This window comes from Rhinolophus sinicus, linkage group LG09, assembly GCF_036562045.2.
Source record: "Rhinolophus sinicus isolate RSC01 linkage group LG09, ASM3656204v1, whole genome shotgun sequence".
Classification (NCBI taxonomy): Eukaryota; Metazoa; Chordata; class Mammalia; order Chiroptera; family Rhinolophidae; genus Rhinolophus; species Rhinolophus sinicus.
In genome coordinates, this window is record NC_133758.1 from 31,472,948 (window position 1) to 31,482,134 (window position 9,187).

At 38.3% G+C, this 9,187-nt stretch overlaps 1 protein-coding gene across 6 annotated transcripts in view; it reads right to left on the reverse strand.

Moving 5' to 3' along the window:
* DTNA (dystrobrevin alpha) overlaps positions 1–8,500 on the reverse strand; it is a 355,310-nt gene extending 346,810 nt beyond the window's left edge. For 2 of the 6 annotated variants that reach the window (XM_074340141.1, XM_074340145.1), the window contains exon 1: positions 8,253–8,500. The gene's annotated coding sequence lies outside the window, so the exon portion shown is untranslated. Of the gene's footprint in view, positions 1–7,743; positions 8,157–8,252 lie in introns of those variants that run through there. The other 4 variants (XM_074340148.1, XM_074340142.1, XM_074340164.1 and 1 more) reach the window with 4 other exon arrangements.
* Between the last annotated feature and the right edge of the window lie 687 nt (positions 8,501–9,187).

The following is a 9,187-nucleotide window of genomic DNA, read 5'->3' on the forward strand; positions in this document are numbered from 1 at the left end:
AATGGAATCAAACTAGAAATCAGTAACAGAAACATAACAGAAAATTCCCCAAACATTTGGAAACTAAACAACACACTTCTAAATAACCCATGGGTCAAATAGAAAATCTGAAAAGAAATTTTAAAAAGTACTTGGACCACTTTAAAAGAAAATACAGCATATCAAAATGTTTGGGATATAGCTATGGCAGTGCTGAGAGGGAAATTTATAGTACTAAATGCATACATTAGAAAAGAGAAAAACCCAAAACAGTGTAGAAACTAGTGAGCAAACTAAACCCAAAGGAAGCATAATGGAGGAAATAATAATTATAAGAACAGAAACCAATGGAATGGAAGACAGAAAAACAATGGAGAAAATCAATGAAACAATGTGTTCCTTTAAAGATCAATTAAATTGACAAACCTCAGCAAAACTGACAGAAAAAAGACACAAACTACCAACATCAAGAATGAGGCAATGGCTATTACTACAGAAACTGCTGACATCAAAAGAACAAAAATAAATACTATGAGCAACTCTATGCAAATAAATTTGACAACGTAGATGAAATGAACCACTTCCTTAATGAACTTAAATGATCACAATTCATACAATATGAAACAGGTCATGTGAATAGCCTATAAATATTATTATGGGTTGAATTGTGTTCCCTTAAAATTCATGTGTTGAAACTGTAACCCCTAGCATAGAATGTAGCCATATTTGGAGATGTGGTCTTTAATTGACGATTAAGTTAAATGTGACAAAGAGAATGGGCCCTAATCCAATCTGATTTGTGTCTTTATAAGAAGAGAAAATTTGGATACACAGAGAGACACCATGAATGCACATACAGAGGAAAGGCCATGTAAGGACATAGTGAGAAGGTGACCATCTCCAAGTCAAGCAGAGAGGCCTCAGAAGAAACCAAATCTGTTGACATTTTAATCTTGGACTTCCAAGCCCCCAGAACTGTGAGAAAATACATTTCTTTTTTTTAATACACCCTGTTTGTTGTATTTTGTTATGGCAGCCCTAACAAATAAATACAAGTATTAAAGAAATTGAGTTCATAACTAAAAAATGAAGTACTGAAGAAGAAACCTCCCAGCTTAAATGATTACACTGAAGAATTCTGCCAAACATTTAAAGAAGAATAAACACCAGTGCTATATAATATCTTTTAGGAGATAGGAGAAGAGGAAATATAACCCAATCCATTTTATGAAGCCAGTATTACTGATACTAATAACAAAGATAGCACCAAAAAGAAAACTAGAGACCAATATCTCTCATGAATGTAGATACAAAACTCTAACAAAATATTGGCAAATAGTAATGCATACAAAGGATTATACATAATGACTAAATGGGGTTTATTGCAGGGATGCAAGGCTGATTTCTAGTCAAAAATCAATGTACTCCACCTTTTAAGAGGCTAAAGAAGGAAAATTAAATGATCATACCACTTGGTGAAAAACAGCACTTGACAAAAATTAATAGCTATTCATGATAAAAACACCCAGAAAAATTGTAATAAAGGCAAAATTCTTCAATCTGATAAAGAACATCTACAAAAAAATTGACAGCTGATATTATACTTAATGGTAAAAGACTGAATGTTTTCCTCTGGAGATCAGCAACAAGGAAAGGATTCCACTCTCATCACTTTTATTCAATATAGTCCTGGAAATTCTAGCCAGTGCAATAAGGCAAGAAAAGAAAACAAAAGGCATACAGATCAGAAAAGAAAGGGAAAAAAAAAACAACTGTCCTTATTTTCAAATGACATAATGGTCTACATAGACAATTCTAAGAAATCAGAAAAAACTTTTAGGACTAATAAATTGAGCAATCCCAGGATACAAATAAGATTCCAAAAAAAAATCAATTTCCATATATTTGCAATGAATATTCTAATAGAAGTGTAGTGATATCTTATTGTGGTTTAATTTGCATTTCCTTAATGATGTTGAACATCTTTTCATGTGCTTAATTTCCATTTGTATATCCCTCTTGGTGAAATATCTCTTCATATTATTTTCCCATTTTCTAATTGGATTGTTTGTTGTGTTTTACTGTTAAGGTTTAAGATGGTGCCTTTGCCCTCAATGGAGGTAAACTGGGTAAAAGACACCATGGGATTTCTCTGTTACTTCTTACAATGGCATGTGAATCTCCCATTACCTAAAAATAACAGGTTTAATTAAAAAATATGGATTGGATATATCCTCACTTTTCAGATTATATTTGACAGTGTAAAATAAACATACAGCATGATTTGTATGTTTATCTGCATTGCTTTTTACAATAACATATGATAGCACCTGTGATATTTTTGTCCCTTGTTGGTGCAGGTGACAAAAAAAAGATACACACATAGCTGCTCTGCTTTCTCTACCATGTTGACACTATCAAATCTGTTTAGAAAACACAGCTTGGGTGCTGTATGCAGGTCTTGGCACTGTTCTTGGCTTGTGCTTGCTGTCGAATAGGCTACCTCATGCATTCACTCAAAATAAACCATAGCTTTCATCATCATTCCTTGAGTAAATACAACCCCCACCGAAAAATAAGAATATCATCAATTTCACAAGTTTAGTATCTATTTTCTTTGCTGGTGGTTTTATGCTGGAATTACCTTCCCATGCTAAAGTTCTAAAACAGAGTTGTTGGTGATTCTGCATTTACGTAAAAAGATAAATCATTGTTAGGTGATAAAACTATTGAAGGGAACTGGCTAATTTTATCTGGTAAAATCAGGTCTTTTCATTAATCTTGCCATTTTCTTTCATCTGGGCCCATGAAAGGGTTGCACTTATGAATGGGAACGACCATATGACTCACTTTGGCCAATAAAATATGAGCGGAATTGGCAAGTACTGCTCTCTGGTGAAAGCCATTAAGAACTTGTGGGTGATTCACCAAGTTCCCTTGTGCCTGATGAAGGATGAGGAGGTTTTGGTTGATGGGGGCTTTATCAGCCCAGGTCCCTGAGTGAGGAAGGTGTAGAATAGAGATTTTTATTGACTAACACAGGCACACAGCATTAGCAAGAAATAAACCTATGTTTTTTTCAGTCACTGAGATTTTAGAGTTGTTTGTTATAACTGCCCAACCTAAACTATTATAACTGGTGAGTGTATTTTGTATTTACATTAAACACACAAAACTCTTTGGAGTAGGACACTGCACTGTGGCAACAAATGGTAAACTCCAGTAGATGAGTTATTCTTGGTGTACTTGATGGCATCCTCCACTCAGATAACACATGCACACACATATGCACACAAAAAGCAAAATCAAGTCTTGCATCTCTTTCCTTATGGTATAAATTAGAGCAATAGTTTGCTAGTTACTCTATGATATAGAGCTTTGTATGAAGCTGAGCATACAGAGAAATGATGTATCACATTCTTAATAGGGATACATGAGTCATAGAAAAATATGCTCTGCCTTAAGCATTTCCAACAGCTTCAAAGAAGAGTCACACATTTGTATATGTGTACTGTGTATGAATTGTGATTCATGGTTAATATTAACGTTAATCATATAACCTGCATATTACCTATTATTTGCAAGGAGAAATAACATTGACTAACATTTATTTTCAGACAGTGTGCAGTACTTCACTTTGCTAATGACATGTACCATCTGTCTTAGGTTAACATTATTTAGATAATATTTAAAATTACTAAGTTTTTTAATCATAATAATTACTGTGATTCGTGTCAAAAGATCTCATTGTAAAAATTAACAGGGTTTTAAACTATTTTACCAAAGTAATTCAACAGATGTTTTTTATGTTATATTTTGTAGCCTCCTTGCAGTGCATATTCTGAACAAAGACTGTAGGGGAAGGTGAAACAATTGACTTAAAATTCTTAAGTTTTTTAATGGTCATAGAACTTCCAGCAGTTAAAGATATTTCCCTAATTATTGGAAATGCGTATTGGAACTACATATTGTTAACGTTAAAATTTTCAACAGTTTCAAATAGTACTCAAGTTACTATTTTTGAATTTTAAAAGTACATAATATGTAAGGAGACATTTTTCATAACCTAGCAGTCACTAGTCTTTGTCTAGGCATTCATATATCTCTTCTTGCTTTATGTATATATTTTCCCTGTAAAATATGGGACAAAAAACATTGATATAAAGGAAGTCTTATTCTTTCTCCATTGATTTTTATGAAGGGAAATGGAACCAAAAGATCCAAATAAGAGGTGTTATTATTTTCAACAATGACGGGAGTTGAATGCACCAGTAAATTTATGAACCAGATGTTACACATCGATAGCTCACAGTATGGACGATAGAAACAGAAATACTGAGTTTAGGGCTCATCTCTAACTATGCAACAATAGTCATGATCGCTGTCCTCTTTGTCCTTAAGTTTCCCTTTCTATAAAATGTGGATAATAGAAATACATGCAGACTTCAGAAGGCTATTGTGAGGAATATGTAAGTTAATTTACATAGAGCCCATAGAATGATGTCCAGCATGCAGTAAGTATTCAATAAATTTAGATATTATTATGTTTGATTTAAATTGTTAATACCCTTTTCCCAAGCATATTAAACACTTAATATCACCAACCTTACTCTGGGGCCTCTTCTCTTCCTTTGGACACTTCATAGAATCTTAGGTACTGTGTGATGAATCAATTATATTTCTATCTGGAAACATTCTTCCACTTTAATAACACACACACACACGCACATATACACAACCACTTTTTAAAATTTGAAACAAAATGACTCTATTTCTTTAAACTTAAATTATTCTTAGCAAATAGGATAATGACCAGATAAGGATAGCACATGCTCTCTGTGCTTTGAAAAGTATTCATGGGAATTTTGTAAACTTCCCCATTTCCATAGGTGGATAATAAGGGGGAATAGTATGTTTTCTTCTGGTGAATAGAAAAGTGGAGAGCTATTCAGAGGGAGACACAGGTCTCTGATTCAGAAAATAATTCAGAAAATATTTATGAAAGCATTTAAGAAGACCATTTGACTTAGTAAACACTTCGTCACACATCATTTCTCCACAAATATGATTTATGGTCATCCTGTTTTGACCTTCCTATCTCGTACAGAATTCCTTATTACGTATTCTTATAGAATTCCTTCTTTCAGAGAATTTATCTCAATTTGTACATAAAGGTTTATCTGTATAATTATTTTATTAATGTCTGACCCTCTATGTTGTCAGGGCCCAGTCATCTTTCTGCTCACCATTGATCCCCAGTCCTCTGCCAAGCATCTGGAACAGAGGGGGTCTCAAGAAGCAGAGACAGTAGGATTCTCCCAAAACTAGAAGTGTGGGACTTGAAAAAGTCATGTGAGTCTACCAGGTGAGGTCAAACTAGCAAGGGAATGTCTTCTTTAAAATAAGTAACAAAAACTAGAAAACTGGAACAATTCTGACTCAGTTAAGAAAGAACATATGTATAGCAGGATTAATGCCTTAATGACAATCAACATCCTATGTAAATAGTTTTGCAAAATTCAAACTTAATTTCAATATCAAAAACAGTTGTGTTTGACTGTCATGCAACTCTTCTAACCACAGCATTGCACTCCAGCATCCAAAAATAACACCGCAGCCATAATTTGGGATGTGGAGGAGATTAACCATTGAAGAGTAGAAAAAATTTTTTTTCACATCCAAAGATCATGTTTCCATATAGTTCCAGTTGGATTTAGTCTATTTTCATTTATAATATTGACTACGTATGGATTTGAAATATGTATATTGAATTTAATTAAACTGAAAGACAAGAATTAAGGAAATCTGTGAATGTCAAAATAATTTTGAAACTTGTTATGTAAAGAAGCAATTAAGTTTACTTGAAAAAATAACAGATGAAGATTTAAGTGAGACATCTGTCCAATAGAATGAATAGCATTGAGAGCTCCATGATAAGCTCAAATGAAGAGTAATTCTCCAAATATGTACAGTTAGAGTTCACCCCACTGAGACCTTTCACAACATCATGGTTCATTTAAAACAAGTGGAGATTTAAAAAGTATTTTGACTTAGAACTAATGAGAAAATTTGATTTCAGTCTTCATTGCTCCACAACTTTGTATAAAGTATATACAATTGGCTAAAAGGCATGACATACATGAATACCCTCAAAATATAGCCTGCTTTTAATTACTGATAGTTGAAAGAAAATTGTGTGATTCTTCTTTTAAAACTGCCTAACCTCTTGTCAGAGTGATTGGCTTAAAGATGATTAAACTTGTTAAAAAGACATCTGCAAGATGGTATTCGGAAGAAAATGATGACCATGCATTGAGCAAAGGACAGACTAATATCTTAGGAAGTTTAAAATTAAGTGCAAACAAATATATAGATTCAGATATCTGCTTTATAGTAATTTATTTGCTGGTAAATTTTAACTGCTGAAAATCTACGTTGCTTATAAATACTACTTTATTCTATAATTGTTGTAGGAAACTTGGTTAATTGTGGCAAAAGGAAACTACTCAAAGGATAGTTTCCATAAATATAGTATTAAAAAATTAGGAAAAGAGTTATTTGCCCCCAACTTGTACTACATAGTCAGTTAAGAGGTTCATCTTGGTAGAGAGATGTGGGCAATATATCAAATAGAAGACTTTAGGTACAATGGAGTCCTATCTTAATTATATATATATATATTACTCCATATATATATATATATTACACCAAAAGCCCAACTGGGCTTTAACATTTCATAACTGTACGACCTTGGGTAAGTTATTTCACCTCTCTGTGTCTGGACTTCGTCATCTGTAAAAAGTGGATAATATTATTACCTACTCCTTATGGTGGTATAAGAATTAAGTGAGAGAATAAAGCTTATAACTGTACTTGGAATATGTGGAGAGCTGTTTTTTTCCCCCTAAAGTTTCTACCTTTGGCAGAAGCATAATAGTATCTTTTCTTGTAAAAGAAATGAGTAACTCTGTGTACTTTGACACTATAAGTTATTGTCATATTCAAAAGGAAACACAAACAAGCATTAAATACCAAGTGATCATAACAGATAACAGGAAAACTTGAACGTTAAACATCAGTGCAAAAGACCATTTTTTAGAGCACAAATGAACCTAAAGGTGGTTAGCTTCACGACAAGTGTACATTTAATATTTTTTCCTCCTAAGTTCTACAGTTATCACCAACCCAAGGCTACCAAAGGGAAAGTTTTACTACCAAGTCCCAGCCGTGGTACCTTTGAGCTCAAGCACAGCGTCACCACCCCTCTTCTCTCCTTGGCTTTGGTTTTTTGACTGACACCTCTCCACCACCCACGCCGGGTACCAGAAGCAACCTCCCGTTCGCCTTCTGTCCAACGGAAAACTCTAAAGTGGGCAACAGGCTACAAAAGCCAAAGACATTCACCCCCCGTACCCAACGGCCCCAGCGACCCCAAGTGCCCACTCCCACTCAGACATCTGCCCGGGCACCGCAGTGCATTGCAACACGCGCAGACGCCGCTGGCTGGAAAGGAACCCATCGCGGATTTCCTGGTCAATAACCCCCAGACTGCTCCCCAACGTGAGTGTCATCCCTAATGGATGTGGCTACGCCACCTCTCACAGGCTCAGTCCGCGAGGACGACTCAGAGGGCGCAATGACAACAAAACAACTCAACCCGCGTCGCGAGGGAGCCGGCTGCCATCGCCAGCCCCGGAGCGACGACGCAGCGGCGACAGCGGGGGCTGCAGCGATGCCGGGCCTTGGCGGGCGGCTGAGATTTACCTGCGCGGCCCCGCGCCCCCGGGCTGGCCATCCTGCAGCAGCCGCTACAGCCGCCCCGCGGGCCCGAGGCGCCGCCCGCCGCCGGGGGAGGCGCGGAGCCGCAGTCCTGGCTGCGGCGCCCAGCACATGCTTCGCGCTCGCCGCGGCCAGCGTCGGCGCACAGGTGGGAACCCGGCGAGTGGGCGTTGGGGTGATTCCCTGCCCCCGCCGGCGCTGGCGGTCCGCTTCCACTCTTGACTTTGCCGGGTGCGCGGCGCCTGCCCTTGCTCCAGCAGCCGAGCCTCGGGTGCCGGCGCCCCGGCGCCGTGGGCGGCCGGGGTCCCTGCGCAGCTGGGGCTGCGCGTCATGTGCATCTCCCGCCTCGCCGTTCGCTCCGCGACACCGGGCGGCCGGGGGCAGCTCGCGGCATCCCTGCCCCGCGCCCACTTCTCGCCCGACACCCGGACCCCTCCACCCCCGCGCCCTCCCCCACTCCGGAGCTGTCAAAGAAGAAAACGCCTTGCACACACCTTGGAATGGACGGGCGCCTCAGTCACCGACTCGCCAAACTCTTAGAAGATGTCCATTGGTCTGTAGGGAGGTTTGGGCATGGAGTAGGAGCCGCTTTCTTATTATTTAATAATGTTGGAAGTGCCGGGTCCGCTGCCAGAGTTGTGGGTCATGTGGGCACAGCAGAGGCTGGCTGCTGCCAGTACCAGGGTTTCCTGAGGATCCTGAAACTATGATCTCATCCTCCTCATCCGCCTCCCCCCGCCCTTCTCTCCGCGGGCGCGCACGCACAGCACACACACACACACACACACACACACACACACACACACGCACACGCACATACACACGCACACTGCATGCACTATCCTCCTTCCTGGATCGAAATATTCCACTAGGGAAATACAGTGTTCACGCTCTTCATTGAAAAAAAAAAAATCCTTTCTGATATTTTTCTCTATCAAAGCTTGATTTATGTGCTTTGTTTATTTTCCACAGTTTTCCCTCACACGTGCAAGGGATCTGAACAGAGCCTCAGAATTAAAAAAAATAATAATCATCCTCTTATGTTGACCCAGATTTTGGTCAGAACCCAAGGACTCAAACATACAATTTCAATTTAAAACAGAGGCAGCGGTATACCAGACTTGAATATGGAATAGTAATAGAATCTGAGAGTATGAAATGGGTTTCTTTCCCAAGCTGCGAACATTACCTCATTTATTTGCAGAGCATCTTTGCAGAGGAGGCAGATGAGAAGGCAAATAAGTAGTCACTTCAGAGACACAGAAGAGGTGTAGGTCAGATAACATGACCTATCCAAGTGCACATGTCAATATCTCACTATAACTATTAATTGCACAGCTACTCATAGGTTGCTTATTTACTATAATCAATTCCTGGTAACTTAAGTTCTGAAAAATAATGAAGATAGGCTTGATTATTTTTTAAGTTA